The 16,487-nt window shown below is 42.0% G+C and overlaps 1 protein-coding gene across 47 annotated transcripts in view; it reads left to right on the forward strand.

Moving 5' to 3' along the window:
• The window catches only part of LOC119481487 (receptor-type tyrosine-protein phosphatase delta-like), a 399,777-nt gene that overhangs the window by 237,503 nt on the left and 145,787 nt on the right, over nucleotides 1–16,487 (forward strand). For 46 of the 47 annotated variants that reach the window (XM_037758448.1, XM_037758464.1, XM_037758458.1 and 43 more), the window contains exon 9: nucleotides 665–702. The exons of the other annotated variant lie outside the window; for it this stretch is intronic. The gene's annotated coding sequence lies outside the window, so the exon portion shown is untranslated. The remainder of the gene's footprint in view (nucleotides 1–664; nucleotides 703–16,487) is intronic. 47 annotated transcript variants of the gene reach the window in all.

Below are 16,487 nucleotides of genomic sequence, written 5' to 3' on the forward strand. Positions count from 1 at the left end.
ATATGCCTGTTTATCGGTCACACGACTAATTCTCTCTCCCATCTCTCTCGGTTCCCCTTTTGAAAGTGAACTCGTATTAATCTACAAGACCTTGAGCGCCTTATGCACACAATCAGCAGTGACGTGCCCCTTTTTTTCCTCTTTCTTTTGGTCAATCTCTGACCTTTTGAGTGCCGCCCACATTTTAATTAGTGCTAAACTAAAAAGCTGCTCAATGCCACCCCCACCCCCCCAACTCCTATTTCCCCTTTGTTCTCACTACTCAGTTTTTTTGTGCCCCCAATGAAATCACTGTTAGATATACCACATTCAAGCAGCGACTGAATATCAGTGGTGAAGACGGGGTTTTTGTGACGGCTTGGAAAATTACAAGGGCTTAAGTGTCAGACACATATGCCTGCCAAATGTAATCAGTGGGTAATAAATGTTTGCCCTTTACACTGTAAAATGCAGTACTGAATATGTGCTTGAGCTCAGGGCAGCAGATCGCTGCGCTGTTGTGGCTGTGATTAAAATTATTTCCCGACAACAAAACCTACTGCTATCTTCACCCGTGCCTCTTGAACTCGTTCCCACAAATGAAATCAACTTCTTATCATAACGGCTTTTACGGCGGCGAATAAACTGTAATCTAACATGTGTTTTTTTTGTTGTCGTCCTGCAGCTCTTGAACTGTTGGGAAGGTTGCTTGAGTGCTGAAAGGTAAGCTTTTACAATCACATCATTGTCAACAACAAAGATGGGTCGTGGCATTTTAAGCTGGGTTTCCATTTCTGCTCGGTCTCTGAAGAACTGTGTGTGTTAATGCTGGTTGCAGCAGAATGGAGCCTCGGAGGGTAGAGAGTGAAGGCCTCTTGCTCTTTTCTCCCCACTGTTTAATTAGCATGGTCTCAGAGACTGGGGTGCCGCTTTAGCAATCACGAATCCTGCCCAGCCAATAAGAACTTGTGTTCAACCGCGTCTGACAGAGATAAATGGCATGCCGCAACATTTCAGCCTCACCCATCATCTCCCTTTCCCATGCAATAGTGAAGTGCCACAAATCTAAGTGGGCATGTGGGTCATTCGATAACAGTATAAATCTATGTGGGTGTTTTCAGTGCGTATGTGTGTACGGTTTGTTTGCAAAATTGTTTGTATCGTATGCATGGGTGCGTGTCTTACGAGCATACATTCGACATCTTGACAAGACTCAATAGATGCATTTTTGGAAAAGTTTGAGATAAAAAATACACCCTATTATCAGTCGTTAGAACAAAGTGGGGCTGCATTAGAGAAGAGTGCCTCATATTTCCTAATTGAGATGCTATTCATCCGCTCTGTTTCACCCAAATGAGATTCTGGGGATGGGTTTGGTCAATACTGTAGGTGGGGGATTTATGATGGTTTTCGGTAGCAAATGTGAGCCAATCACAAAGACTGAGAGAACGATGTATTCTGTGACTTGATCACGGAAAGCATTTTGGAGGAAGATTCGATTAAAAGAGAGCAAATTTGGGGAAAATGACTGGAAATTGGTCCGTCTTTGAAACAAGGAAACTGTTATTCATCCGTGCAAAATACTAGATTAACAGAGAGCTTCCACTGAATACATTATATGCAACATCCTGCATTAGTCTTTTGAGACAGTGACGTTGCAGGTTCCATGTGTAAAAGGGACAAATGGAAGTTTAAGATTATAGCACAGATGAAACTGAAATTGATATACATCCTTTTTACAAGCTTAAATCACAGAGTCGTGATGCAACAGAGCCCACAATCCACAAATGAATACAAACATATTTTTAGACATTTACTGCTGTTAATAGCCACTAGTGAACTTCCCAGTTAAAGGCAACATACCATGAATACCATGCAAGCAAGTGCTGGGTCCGGGAAAAACACTGAACTCATTGGGTTGAACCTGATATCAGACATCAGACCAAACAAGGAAATGCAAGCCTGAGAACCGCTTCAGTTTACATGCATACAGTGCAGTTTCAAAGGTGCTCTATGTGATATGCAGAGCATTAACATAGCATCAAATAACTATTTGTAATCTAAAGATATAGTGGAGTAATGTCTACCTGATGAGATCATGGATCACTCTCCCTCTGTGTGTGTTGTAATCAGAGCTTCTCTGTGCTTTGTTTACGTAGCCGGGTTGGCCACACATGCCATTTAGTGCATGTTAGTGCATGTGAGCGTGCCCCACTGGCTAGCTCACGGCCGCCGCTCTGCACTGCGCTCATACGGCGGTTACAGCTAACAACGCCATCCCAACAGACGCCGTCCTTGTGCAGTGCCCACCCTCCGGTTCCCCCCAGGTTAACACTGTTAGCTCTGTCAGCAGTGTTTCCATTGTTTGCACTGTTATCCCCGTTAGCTGCGAGCCGCTGGATCAGCCGTCACCATGTTGAGAGCCGTGTGGAGGCAGTAGATATGCTCTGAATTTCAAATTTAGCACCTTTAAAGGTCTTATTGATAACATTTTCATGTAGACAAATAATTTTAAAAACATAATACACGCATAGCTTTTAGAAAGGTGCTAAATAAAAGCATGGCTAATTTTTTGTTAATGAATCATTTTTTTTTTTTATTTTGACGGTTCCAAAATGAATGTTTTGTTTATCACTGTGAAAGATATCCAACATTCGGTTCCCACTTCTAACAAGGCTTGTGAGCCGATAGTAAAACAACGTTGGTATCACGTGGTATCTCCGTGTCGTCCGCGATTAAGTTGCCAGTTAGTGTGGAAAGAAAACTATAGCTGATCTTGCAATTCAGACTTACTCCACTCAACTGCAACGAACTGGCAACCACTTGTTGTGAAGTGAATGCAATGGAACGGAGGAAGCAGAGTGCAACATCTACTGGCTGAATACTATCGATAGCACCTTTAAAGAATTGCTTCTGGCTTTATAGATATTTACATTAAATCAATTTCCCTTAGCTGATTAACTTGCAGGCTGGTCCACATAAATAGTAAGATGTGATCATTTCTATCATTTTTTCTGTATTACAATGTTACATGAACTAATTATAGTGTTTGGGAAATTCCTTACGTAAAGTAATAGATTACCTATTCCTGTTCATTTATTTCTGTCATAGACGCCTGTTTTAGTTGTTGAAGTACACTTTATAGTTTCAGCACATTCAGTATGCACTTCTAAGGACAATTTATACAAGTGGTGTAACTGAAATACTGCCATCACTTTTAGTTTTAATCTTAAAGTGAAATGGTTTTAAAGCCATCAGAATCTCAAACTGAAGCATTATTATAGACCCCTTTTATAACTGACTAAAAGTAGAGTGTTTTTATTAATAAAGAATTTTCCCCACATCCTGACACTGTCTTATGACTAACACACGCTTCACTTACGGGGTGGTTTCAGCAGTAATTGCAGCAGCCTTTTCCCCCTGTCTCCTGTTTCAGTGGATCATAGGAAGGGAACAGTTTGTAGCAGTGGGGGCATAATTAGTGATAGGCCTTGGACATGTCATACTCTGTTAGTCAGCCTCGCTTTAATTCCTTTGTCTCCTATCTGCTCCGAGCATTCATCCAGGCTGTGTGTATGTAAGTGTGTATCTTTGCTCAGGCGTTACGGTGCGTGTGAATACTTAATCTAGTCAAATTTCATTTGACCCTATATAATTCTATTATGGCAATACAGGAGAGAGATTTCATCAGGATGTACAGTATATGTATGCGCTTACCTGCTCATGTTTGTCTTTTCCGCCTGTCTGTACAAGGATACCTGTGCGAGTGCCCCTTTGATTTCCTGTAGAACAAAAGAAAAACAAATCATTCTATTTTGGCTTCGTCTCTCAAGCTAGAAAGGCTTCAATATTCAGCTGGCTCGCGAGGCTCATTTTGGCTATAATTAGAGGAAACCTTTTTGGGGCTTTCTGTATTCCTTTTTAAGCAGTTCCCTGTAGCAACAAAATTCATAAAAAAGGGTTTTGTATGATGCCAAAAGGTAGACTGGTGATTACTGTCAAAGGATGCTTTTTGGCATGATGAGTGTGTGTCTATGTGTGTGTGGAGTTTGCAGAGGGGTTTCTCAACCGAGGCTGGTGATGTGAGGGCGGATGAAAGCCGCTTTGAGGATACAGTATACGGCTAGGAGGAAAAGCTCTTCCTCCACCACCTTTCTTTGCTTTTCTCCAATTTTCCCTCTCTCCTTCATCTCCCTTCTTTTCCACCCTCTCTCATTCTGCTGCCACTCTACCCTTGCTATCTCATCTTGACTGCCTCTCCCCTCCCTCTGTTGTTTCCCTATCCAATTTTCCCCATACATCCAGCCCACTCTTTCTCTGTAGCCTCTTTTCCCCCCGCTATAGCTGTCTTCATGCCTGCGCCCATCTGCAAAATGCTCTTCTCCCTGTCCTCCCTCTGTTACTTTTTTTTTTTCCATTCACTCCTGACCCTTCTCTTTTCCCCAATGTGAGGCTGGCAGCAGTGATTAGTCCGAGAAACATTCCCAGAAATAAGGGATTACACAGGCAAAAAATTAAACTCCATGTCCAGTATATCCTTCATATTTCTAGTTTGCGTCGTTAGTGTTGCTTTAAATTCACAACTCATTTCAAGATGTAAATTCAGAAATGTGGAGCACGGGGGTTCAGGTGTGTGCCCAGAGCCATTTCAGGGAATATTCCTTCAGCTATAGCACATGGCACCTCTGCAGATAGCAACCCTTGTGCTTCTGTTCTTTCATCACGCTACATTAGCTTTACAAAGAAACGAAAAAAAAAAACTCCGCAGTGTGTTTGGAAGTGAACCTTGAACTTGAAGTAAAGTCAGAAAAAAGCCATATTTGAACAGCTCTGATTGATTGGATTATTCCTCAGGTAACCTCCTGACCTGACCCTGCTACAGTATTCCTATCAAAGGTGAAGCAGATAGACTAATTGGTTAAAGAAAAGCAACAAAAAGCTAATAGGAAATACAATATCTCAAGCTAGTTGTATATTTTTCTAAACCGCACTCTGATAGGTCTTGCATTGCAGCAGGTGTGCAAATTATATTGTCATTATCATTGATTATCTTCATTTGGTGTATAGTAATTAGAATATTTACTGTTCAATATAAACATAAATGGCATGTAATAAAGATTGGATCAGGGTTGTGCTGATTTTACTCTAGACCTTTATCCTTTCCATTAGCTCTATGACTATGGCCTGATCAGACCTCAGATACACATCAAAGTCCACTAGCTGCACGAAGCTTTCTTGTTCTTGACTATCTTAAGTAGGACTAATTTTCGGGGTAAATTAGGACGGCTTTCAAACTAACAAATATGGCTGACTGAGATAAAGCTCCACACTGCCTAGCTCTGTTCACGCCAGCAAAAAAAAATATGTTTTTTGGTAGGACAATTTAACAGCTACAAGGACATTCAATATTTGGCAGTCAAAATATACCTTTTCAAGGGAGTTATACTCGTCTATAAAAACTCTTTCCCTTTTCATTGCTTCTCCCTTATAAATATGTGAACAAATGACAAATTATGGTTCATGTTTTCTTCTTTTGTGCTAGTTGTCAGCAGGTGTGATTGATTGGTAACATGGAAACACAGCCAAAGCACTTTGCATGTGGGTGGGTTGGCTAACTTCTTAACCTTTTGAGGTGCAGTGCATATTTTTTGTGCAATCGAATTAGACTAGTCTAAGCATATCAGGCTATTAAAAAGGCATCATCAGCCGCTATAAGCACCACAGATGTGGGTCAATAGGGGCCTACTACACCCACTAGTAGGTTGTATCATCTATTCACATGGTAGATCACCGAAAGAAGGTATAATAGAACACGACAGCGACCTCTAGCGACCGTAGTATTTAGAAGAAGAAGCAGAAGTCAGGCACTCAAGTATTGACAGCATGAAACTCCGTATGATTGGAGGCAATGGATGGGACACAAAACACAGGGCTTTCACCCAGAATACCAAGGTTCACATCCTGTGTGAAACAAACATGCAGTTGTGTTTGTGTTCACCTTTGATTCAACATAGCTATTTTAAGCCAAAACACATTTTTTTTCCCCTAAACTTAACTAAGTGTTGCCTGAATCTTAAAAAAAAAATGTAGTTTTGTTGCTTAAACCTAAAGAAGCATTTTTGTTTGTGTTCAAAACACATTTAATTCAGTTTTACATGTTAGATTGTATTGCCTTTTAGTTTCGCTTTCACTTCTACAACGTAGTACGCATGGTAGTACCCTATAGAACCACATCTACGGTGCTTATAGCGACCAATAACGCCTATTTAATGGCCTGATAATGGTCAAATCAGGTGCACCACTGCCTTTTCTTTCCTCAGATTCTTTCAAACACCTCACTGGGCCATCAAAATCAAACAATACTCATCCAGTAATTCAGTGTTCTTAAAATATTTTTTCCTCCAACACCTATCTTAAATGTACTGTGTCTTATCCTGCATTCACTGTAAAAGCCTGCATTTGTCCCACGTGCCTATGCTTGCTCATGCCTCGAGCATCATTCGCCCGATTGTAATTCACTGTGTACTATTTGAAGAGCCTAGGCAGCTTGTTTGCTATTGATTTTATTTACAAGGCTTCTATATTTTACTCCGTGCAAATCAGAGCAATTGTTTGCAAGTGCATGCATGAATCAATGCTTCCCTGGAGCCTGCGCCGGCGACTGCTCAATACCTCCAATTTATGTTTTAATTACGATGATCTACTAAGTGTTGGGAGCTCGGCCCCGCTCTCACAATCAGCACCAACAGCGTGCATTGTACTGTGCATTGAATTTTACTAGCTACATAGGCAGGCACTGGTTTTGAAAATTACATCTCAAATATGCTGATTTGTAGTGATGATGATGGAGAATGTAGTTGCAAGGATGATGCGCCTTTTGCTGACATGGTCAAAGTAGACAGAAAACTGAAAAGACATGCATGCAATGGAGAATTGGTAAGCATGGCAGTTACATGTTTACAGCACTGTGTTGACTTGGGAAGCCACACAAAATAGCAGGTAGTAGTTTATTTTATGATTTACTATCAATTGCTTAGACATAGAATATAAAAACAGCAACTGCTCAGCCCTGACAGCGTTGTTTGGCTCCAGACTGGATTTTATACCCCTCCGTGTTTGTTCTGTACTGTTTTTGTTTGGCAGAACAGTATATCATTTGATCACTCACCATTAGAAGTGATTGCTCAACTCAGTATGCCATATAAGTGGCTTCTGGCCAGCCTGAAAGCCATACATTTTATTGACTCCTGTAATTAGGGCAGATCAATAAAAGGCAGTTTCTTTCACGGCTTCCCAGGACTGTATTGGTCGGTGCACTTCTCTAGGTCTTGGTTCCATTGCAATCACAATATTATGACACAAAAAACACCATACAACGCTGAAGAAAATCTTTATGGTGTATTTTACAAACATACATATAGCAGCACAAGAATTGTTTTCCATATAAATCCGAAATTTTGAAGAAATACTACGCCATTTTAAAGAGAAAGAGACCACCATGGCTCCACTCTGCTTTAAGAGATTGTCTTTCTATATAATTTGTGGCTTTGTGTTACACCATTTGCAGATGCTCCACCAGTAATACCTAATATGATACAGTAGAAAAACGGCCCCATAGTGCGTTGCTGTCAAGCCTCTTAAGTTGATAGCTGTGTCTTTGCACACTCCGGGAAGAATCCCTTTCTGTCAACCAACAGCTGGTGAAGACAACATGATGCGGAGGCCACGGACGAGTGAGCCATCAAACCTCCCGTCTCTGACAGCACTTTGGCAAGCCGCGTTTCATAAGAGTCTGTCTCACTCTGCTTTGCTTTTATGGTGCATGAATCAATGATAATTGTGCTGTGTTCTCACTTGAATGGCAGAAGTATCCCCCATGTGGCAACAGTCAAAAAAAAAAAAAGGGGAGTTCGGAGGGATGGATCAAGGAATGCCTAGAAATTAGCATGAATGAAATGAATCACCGTTCCCCTGGGATTATGATTCATTAGCTGGAAAATGTTCCGTTCAGAAGGCATCGGCAGCACCGTGCCAATACGGTTAATATAATATAAATTATGAGTAGCTATGAAAAGAAAGATTACGCTATGCATGACGCATGCCTGTTGTTGACGTAGGTTCAAAGAAGAAGTTGTGAAAGGCAATGAATCTACAAGCTGCTCTATAGCTGGAGCTGACCCAGTGGGGTGTTTCCTTTAGGGACTACTAAGGCATTTTTGTTTTTTGTTATTATCATTGTATTTCAGCCAAGCTGTATAGCATGTCCTATGGGCAGTGTAGATTTGATCAAACATGCTACTCAAAAGCTTTCAAGCAAACTGTGCGATCAAATCAAAGCCCAACAACCTTATCCCCAGCTCCATCAGGGCCTAATTCCATTCCAAACCGAGCTTCTATTCTCCTTTCCCTTATCCCCTCTGAAAAGCCCAGTGATTAGAAGTAGACTTAAAGTCGACTATAGCACCCCCCCACACAAACACATCTCACCCTACCCAATTCCCGACGGGACCTTCTTGAATCCCCAAAGCCTCGGCCAGTTTATCAGCATCATGGGATCAGGCAATCTCCCCCCCCCCACCCCCACACACTTCAAACGGGGAGCCCAATGTGTTTCCGCGGCCTTCGGTGTAATCTCTTTGGCTGTTGACAGATCTAGCGACGGGTCAGCTGTGATAACAGGATCACTCAGGTGGAGACAGGGGAGGGGACCACTAAAGAAAGGGACAGAAGCTAAAAGGAGAGAGATGTGGGCGAGTGCGAGGTGAGTTCTGCTGGTGAAGTGGAGGTTGGCAGTTCAGGTGAGGTAGAGGATTTTGGTGGGGGATATGCAAAGCCACAGGAACTAGGGGTGGAATGATTAGTCAATCAACAATTTTATTTTAATAATTGATGAATTGTTTAAGTCATTAGCAAAAATGCCAAACATTTGCTGGCTCCAGCTTTTTAAATGATTTTCTGCTTTTCTCTGTTTTATTATTGCAAATTAAATATCTCTGTATCGACTAAATAATTAAAAAATATATATATATTAACAGATTATTCAATAATGAAAATATTCAAGAAGACGAGCAGCAGCCTTTGGTGCCAAATGTAAGAAAAAAAATGCATTTATGTAGAGATGCTACAATTAATAGATTGCTTGTCAACTGTTAAATCAATCGTCAAGTATTTTGATAATCGATTTATCGGTTTGGGTCATTTTTTTAAGAAAGAAAAAGTGAAATTTCTCTGATTCCAGCTTCACTGTGAGTATTTTCTAGTTTCTTTACTCTTATATTACAGTAAATTCAATATCTTTGAGTTTTGGACAAAACAAGACATTTCAATACAACATTTAGGGCTTTGGGAAACAGTGATCGACATTTATTCAACCATTTTCTGACATTTTATAGACCAAACTACTAAAGGATTAATCGAGAAACTAATCGAACAGATTAATCAACAATGAATATAATCGTTAGTTGCAGCCCTACAATTATGTCCCAGAGTGAAGATACGGGTATCATATGAAACGATCATATAAACCAAAGGGATCCAACGGTACCGACCATGTCATACTAGCTTGTCGCGAAGGATGCTAAATAATACTCTTAACTCATGCTAAATTTTGAAAAACTGGCATGCCCAGGGGTCCCTAGACCTGAAAATTGGTTCTATGGGTACCCACGAGTCTCCCCTTTACAGACATGCCCACTTTATGATAATCACATGCAGTTTGGGGCAAGTCATAGTCAAGTCAGCACACTGACACGCTGACAGCTGTTGTTGCCTGTTGGGCTGCAGTTTTTAAGGTACATTTTGAACAGACAAAAAATGTATTATTAATTTGCGATTAACTATGGACAATCATGTGATTAATGGTGATTAAATATTTGAATCGATTGACAGCCATAGTCCCAACTATTACAGTGGAAATAATAGCAAATCTGATATGTGGAGCCCTATTTGACACGGCTGGATGCCAGACAGAGCAGCAAGACACCCTGACAAGGCAACTTTGGCCTGTCTTGTCCAGTCTGCCTCTTGCTGCATCCACTAGCACTCTGACCTGGCATCCTATTAAAACTGCTCTCACCCATAGAGAATGAAAATAGTGCAGCAGTGGGCATAAATAGTGGAAAAAATAGAAAGGTGAAAGGTCATGCAAAACCGAGGAGCCACAGTGTCAATTTTACGCTTGGGCATCCGGTTGACATGGAGCAGCAAACACACATAAGCCATTACTTACACCACATACGCAAAGTTTTAACAAACATATTGCGTTTGCATGCGGACACACTAACATTCATAGACTCTCTCTCTTCTCTCTTTTTGTGACTCTCTCGATCTCTAACACACACACACACACACACACGCTGAGAAGCAGCATGGTAGGCAGTGACACAAAGCTAATGCCTTGTCACACAGGCTGTCAGCAGATTAGCCAGTGGATTACACCCCAGCCATTAGATGTGCACAGAGCGAAAGGCCACAAACATGGCAGAGAGAGAGAGGAGGAGAGGAGAGAGACTGAGCATATTCTGGTATAAAGCATAGGAAAAACTAATGGAGGATAGGTTAAAGGAGAGGACAAGAAAACAGAAGACAAATAAAGGCTGGTTAAGTAGTGCAAAGACAGAAGTCAAAGTGGCACAAAGGAGATGTTGGACGGGAAGATGTACGGATAAGAAAAAGGGAAGACAATCTGCTGCTAGAGCAGTGGTAACAAGATAATCAGACAGACAGGACAGAAAAGGCAATAACAATGGTAAAGGGAGAGACACTGAGAAAAGCAGAAAATGCGAGAGGAAGGGCAGAGTATCCAACAGCACATGAGGGAGCAGAGAAGAGGAGGAGAAGTTGTGTAGTGTGCAGGGGGGGTGGGGGGGGGGGGGGGAATTAAACAAAACCAAACGGATGGGAGGAGTGAAGAGGTGATGAGAGAGACATGAGAGGGGAGAGAAAAAGGAACGAGGATGCTCGAAAAACAGAATGAGAAGGGAAGAGAGGATGGGAGGAGCGGAGAGAGGTGGAAACGAAAGGACCGGGAGTAGAGATTAGAGGGGGGAGATGGGATGTGAAGCGCCAGAGGAGAGGATGGAGGATACTCTGCAGTACATTAAAAACAACGCAGCAGGCAGGCGGGATGAAATAGATGGTAAGAAGTGGAAGATGGAGCTTAATGTAGAGTTTGACAGAGAAAACGTAAAGATGGATTCAGTGAAGGACAGTGCACATTAGTCCTGACAGTGTCTATAAACATAATCATGGTTGGGCCTCGGTGTATTTTGTCTAACATCACGAACTGTCATGGCTTACTGGGAGACTTGAATAGAATGTCAGAGAGTCATTATTGATGTCATTAGTAACACCTGTGCTTTTCCTGCTGTGATAAGTCAAAATGTCTGCTGTGAAAAAAGGCCTATTTCATGCAATGATTGTCCTCTTTTATATTCAGGCATGTTTTCCGTCTTTGATTAGCTCAGCTGATCTTGTCAAAAACGTTGACAAGGTCAGATTCACGCTTTGTATCACTTAAAGCTGCAATAATAATCGATTTGTCTGGCCACTTGAGGGCAGCAGAACAAGCTGAAAACACAACATCTGACACATATACGCTTTACAAAGTTGTAATTGTAAACGTGTTAGCAAACAATTGCCCATTTAGCAACCGGCAGACACGGAGCAACATTAGCTTTCATTTGGCAACCTGACCTTACTCTCCTATTAGCTCTGTTTTGGTCTCCTCCATAGGCTGCATATAAGAAGTGGACGTGGTCAATGTGACGTCACCATTAGTTTGTGGACTACGGTTTTGAAGCCTCGAGTTCGGCATTTTGGCCATCACCATCTTGGTTTTTTGCAACCAGAAGTTACATGAGATGAGCTAAGAGAAAACCATTCATACAGTATATCTTAGAGGAACAGCAGAGTTGGGTGATAATTCTCCGTGGGTTCATCACTATGAGTGATTTACATTACACACAATGATTTGATCCATTATGAATATAAAAATATTGATAAGTGCAGCTTTAACTTCTGCAAATGAATGAAAAGACCCTAATAGAAAGTCCGGAATACAGCAGTCAGGCCATTAAAAGGATGAGTTTGACCCAGGCGTACTATACTTTGGCTCAGTGTTTTATTTGTATTCATTTATTTGGTTAGATTGACAAAACAATCTCACCTCAACCTCCATTTGGTAACTGTTCTAATGCGTGTGATCATATGATCTTTATGAACAGATTGATTTTGCAGTCAAAGAATTGTAGATGTTAAAAGTTCCAAATGGAAATTTTCATCATAGTTTTATCATTTTATTTGATGCATTTGTAACGCTTTTGCTAAACTTGCTTTTTGAAAAATACTATGAAATACAAGAGAAATTATTATTATTATTACTACAACTTGCAGTCTCCGGACCTCATTAAGAGACAAGTCCACTAAGACATCCAATATACTGTAACTCTTGTCAAACGTAGACACCCTGCTTTCCTCTCGATGTTACTAACTACAGATGGCAGTGTTGATAGCAGCAGTGTCAGAAACTTTTCAAACACTTGTCGGTTTAACTTTTACCACGGCACTCGTGTATCACCATCTGCTGAGTAAAATGAAAGCTACTCCCTGCATTGTGAGGCAATAATGACGCTTTCTTTTTTTCAATCAGTGTCTGCTTCCAAGTGGAGAGGTGTCAGGCCTTCTCAGTTGGTGTTTCATTTTATGATAATCGACTCCGCTGCCCCTGACGTCGACACCACCTACAGCCCCCCACCACAAAACCACTTTGCGGATGTAATGGCACATAATTGTCTGCTGGATTTGCCCGTTAGGAGCTTCATTTCGAGCTGGGTATTTGTACAAGAATGGAAGGGAAGATGTCAAGTTAACGGGGGCTAATGGGACATTCTGATATCCATTCAGGCTGGGAATTGTGTTCAGAAAAGCCACGAGAAGCATGTCATACTATGTTCACAGAATGCATATGTTTAGTGTAAATTGTAGTACGCGCTATGGGTACATAGCAGCATATTCACTGATTATTCTAGGTGACTGAGGTGGGAAGGGCTTTGTCTGTGTTTGCATGTATGCCAACATGCGTCGTGTGTGCATTTTTATGTGTGCATGCATGCATACATGAGCGTATATGGGTGTGTGTGTGTTTGACAGCTAGGCTGATGTCATTTAGGACCTTTAGCTGGTTGAGTGATTTGAATGTGTGCTGTGGAATGAGCTGAGTCTCAGAAGTGCCGGAGGGAGATGGGGAGGGAGACTAAATGTGTGAATCCCCACAGGATATTTAGACTGTTTATTATGATAAGCCTCTGCGCGCACACATCCTCCACATAAACATGCATAAGTTCACACATAAACTTGCGTGCACACGTGTAAAGAAAGAATGAAAAAGAGAAAGAAAGGGGGGGACAGGGGAAAATGTAGAGATAGGGGTAAAGGGAAAGAAAAGAGCAAGAGATGCTCTGAGACACGTGATTCACATGTGCACAGTAATAGGTTTGTAGTTCACAACCTATAAAAGACTAATTCCACACCAGCCTATCCATAGCCATCTCATGTGGGAGCCATTCCACCTTTTAAACCCGCTCTCACTTAAAGCGGGCCCAGATGTAAGTCAAGGGGCTGCTTTGGATTAGCCAGAGAGAAAAACTCATTTCCTTTGCCATTTTACGAGCATTTAATTTGAAACAATTAAGATATTACGGTGCTGCGGATTCACTACACAGAGTGACAGCTGGGAGCAATCCCATAAACCCCTGAGCCAGTGAATGAGGCACCTTGCTTCTCTCTTTTGCTCCGCTCGCCTCCTCCTCCTCCATCTCCTCTCTGTTATTTCATTGAAGCGTTTCGCTTAAGGCTCTGTTGAGGTGAATGTGCTACCTTTGCCTCAGCCGAGATCTCGCCGCTACCGCCAATTACTTTAGCAGCTCGTAAATGCACCAGTTGGCTGATGATAGAATGGCCTAATTTCCCAAGACTAAAGGGAGGAAGCGAGCACAGAGGATGTTTACCTTCTGGATGCCTTTTTTTTCCATCACACCTTTTTATTGCGTTATTGGATTTATAGCATAACTTCCATGACTCATCTTTGGAGGAATTAATGAGAAAGATGCAAACTACAGGGGGCAGCAAATGGTAAGCTGAGACGCTCGCACTGCACTGTGGCAGTGTGGTCAACATCATGAAAAAAGCACTTTTCATAGTAGACATATTTGATTTGGAACACTTGTTTGGCATCATGCAGTGTGTTTATTTTGACGACACAAATATTGATGGCCCTCCGTGTCCTATCTGTCCTACACTTGGAGAACTTTGTCACTCCCTGACTTCGAAATTCAAGCTAGCTTTGTCAGCACTCACCCATCAATTCACCTCCTCCTCCTTCCTTCAACACTGGCATAGGAGGGCACAGGAGGTGTGAAATTGATGAAGGTGTGCTTGTGAAAATGTCAGTGGGGGATCACTGGCCAAAGAAAGGAAGAGAGAGTATATATTTTGTGGAGGGGGTGACAGATAGGAGTGGGAAAAGCTCCTTTTCATGAACACTGAACTGTAAAATGGAGGACCCAGTGCAAACAATGGCTGTGATCAATCGGCTATGGTGAGAGGTTTCTCGTAAATACCCGATGCCAGCCCGCACACGCTGAAAGAGAGAGAGAGAGAGAGAGAAAGGGATGGAGAGAGAGGGAGTGGCAGAAAGAGACACAGACAGAGATGAGGTATGTGTCACTATTAGTTTTTGGAAGGAAAGTCAGAGAGGTAGAGAGCAGAAAGAGCGGGCATAGAGAGGGTAGAGAATAGGCAAATTACTGGGATAAGATGATGGCAGGAGAAGGGAAAAGGCTTTTAGAGTAGGGAATATTTAAATAAATGAAAGGACAATGAAGAGAGATAATGGAGAGAGATGGGAAAGTATCAACACACAGAAAAAGCAGGAGTGCATGATTTTTTTTGTTCATCCATATGAATTCAGTCAAGAAGGAGAAATTACAAATGCAAATTTTTAAAAAGGAGAAAAGTGAGAATGAGATCCGTGACGGATCAGGGAAGGACACGTCATGACTGATAAGACCCAATCAAGAAGCGAAAGTGTGTGTCTGCGTCATCGTTTTCAAAGGTTTTCCATTTCTGTCCGCCCAGACTAAAACGCAACGCCGCAGATTTAAAACTAAAACTAAATCAATTGCTGGTGATTAATTTAACAAATCGATTAATCAACTACACAGTTCAGTGCTTGCTTATACTATATGTACATATAGAGCACACGGACGACATGTTCATTCTTTTGGGGTATTTTGTTTTGCATTTGCATGGAAACAGCACACAATATAACTCAAAAGCGGGAGCGGCTAATGCATCTATCAGTAACCATGGTGACGCATGTCTCCCGCTTATAGAGGAGAGTGTGCAAATGCTTCTTACAATGCATCTGCTTATGTATACCCTCCTCCTTAATAGGAAGCGCCCTCCGAAGCTGCGAATGTTACTTCGTGCAGGTTGACAATCAGTACTGAAGTGCTAGTGGGGGCGGGACCGGTTTGAAAAAGGGCAAATCGATGCCAACTTGTTAGGCGCCTATTACATCAAGCAAGCACAGACCCCACACACACATTTACATGTGAGTGCTCACACTACACACACATTCGGATATTAATTTGTTTCTCCGGACAGGTGTCCTGAGCCGAGTTCCGCAGAGGGACTCTGTCAGGCAGGAGTCGACTCAATCTGCTTAAGCCCCTTTCCCTCGCTACCTCTATCTCCCTTGGTCTCTCTGCGCAGGCTGCTGCTGCACACCATGGCTGCTCACGCCATCCCAGTTGATCTCTTAATGGACCTAATTGCTTTTCAGCTCATTGCACCCCATGCCAACACTAAACTAAATCAAACCGAGGCCCTATCCACAAGCCTCATCGCAAATCTGATTTCGCTTGACATCGTAATAAGGTGATATTGACTACTCATGACTCAGCAGTTCCAGAACAGATGAGTAAGCGCGTGCTTCTCCTCGTCACGGCGTGCCCCGTGACAGGCAGAGCTGTTTGGGTCATGCAAGAATTCAAGTTGCCCTCTTTAGAAGTGCAGCCCATTGTGTTTTCATTGACAATATGCTCTCTGAGCAGACAATATATAATGCATTATTGCACCCTAAACTACACACGGAATAGATACAGCACAATCTGTGGTCTCACTACTGCGGCCTTTACTCGCCACACTGGTGCCATCTTGGGTACTTTAGTCAAAAGCTACTTGAAAGCTAATCAAAGCTGATCAAACATGTAAGATAAGCCCGCAGTCAGCTCCTCCAATCTGAGGCAATGTCACACTAGACTAAACATGTCGTCAGCTTCGCCAGAATTTGAGACTACGTGCAGTCAGCTCTGGAGGTATTGTGACACCAGGCTGCAGTCAGCTGCTCCAAATATAGTTAATATCTAACCTAAAACTGCTGTCAACACCACCACTAAGAGCTAATGTATAACCACAATGATCTCTCCTTGTTGCCTGCAATGTCA

The sequence above is a fragment of the Sebastes umbrosus genome, chromosome 22, assembly GCF_015220745.1.
Source record: "Sebastes umbrosus isolate fSebUmb1 chromosome 22, fSebUmb1.pri, whole genome shotgun sequence".
NCBI classification, from domain to species: domain Eukaryota; kingdom Metazoa; phylum Chordata; class Actinopteri; order Perciformes; family Sebastidae; genus Sebastes; species Sebastes umbrosus.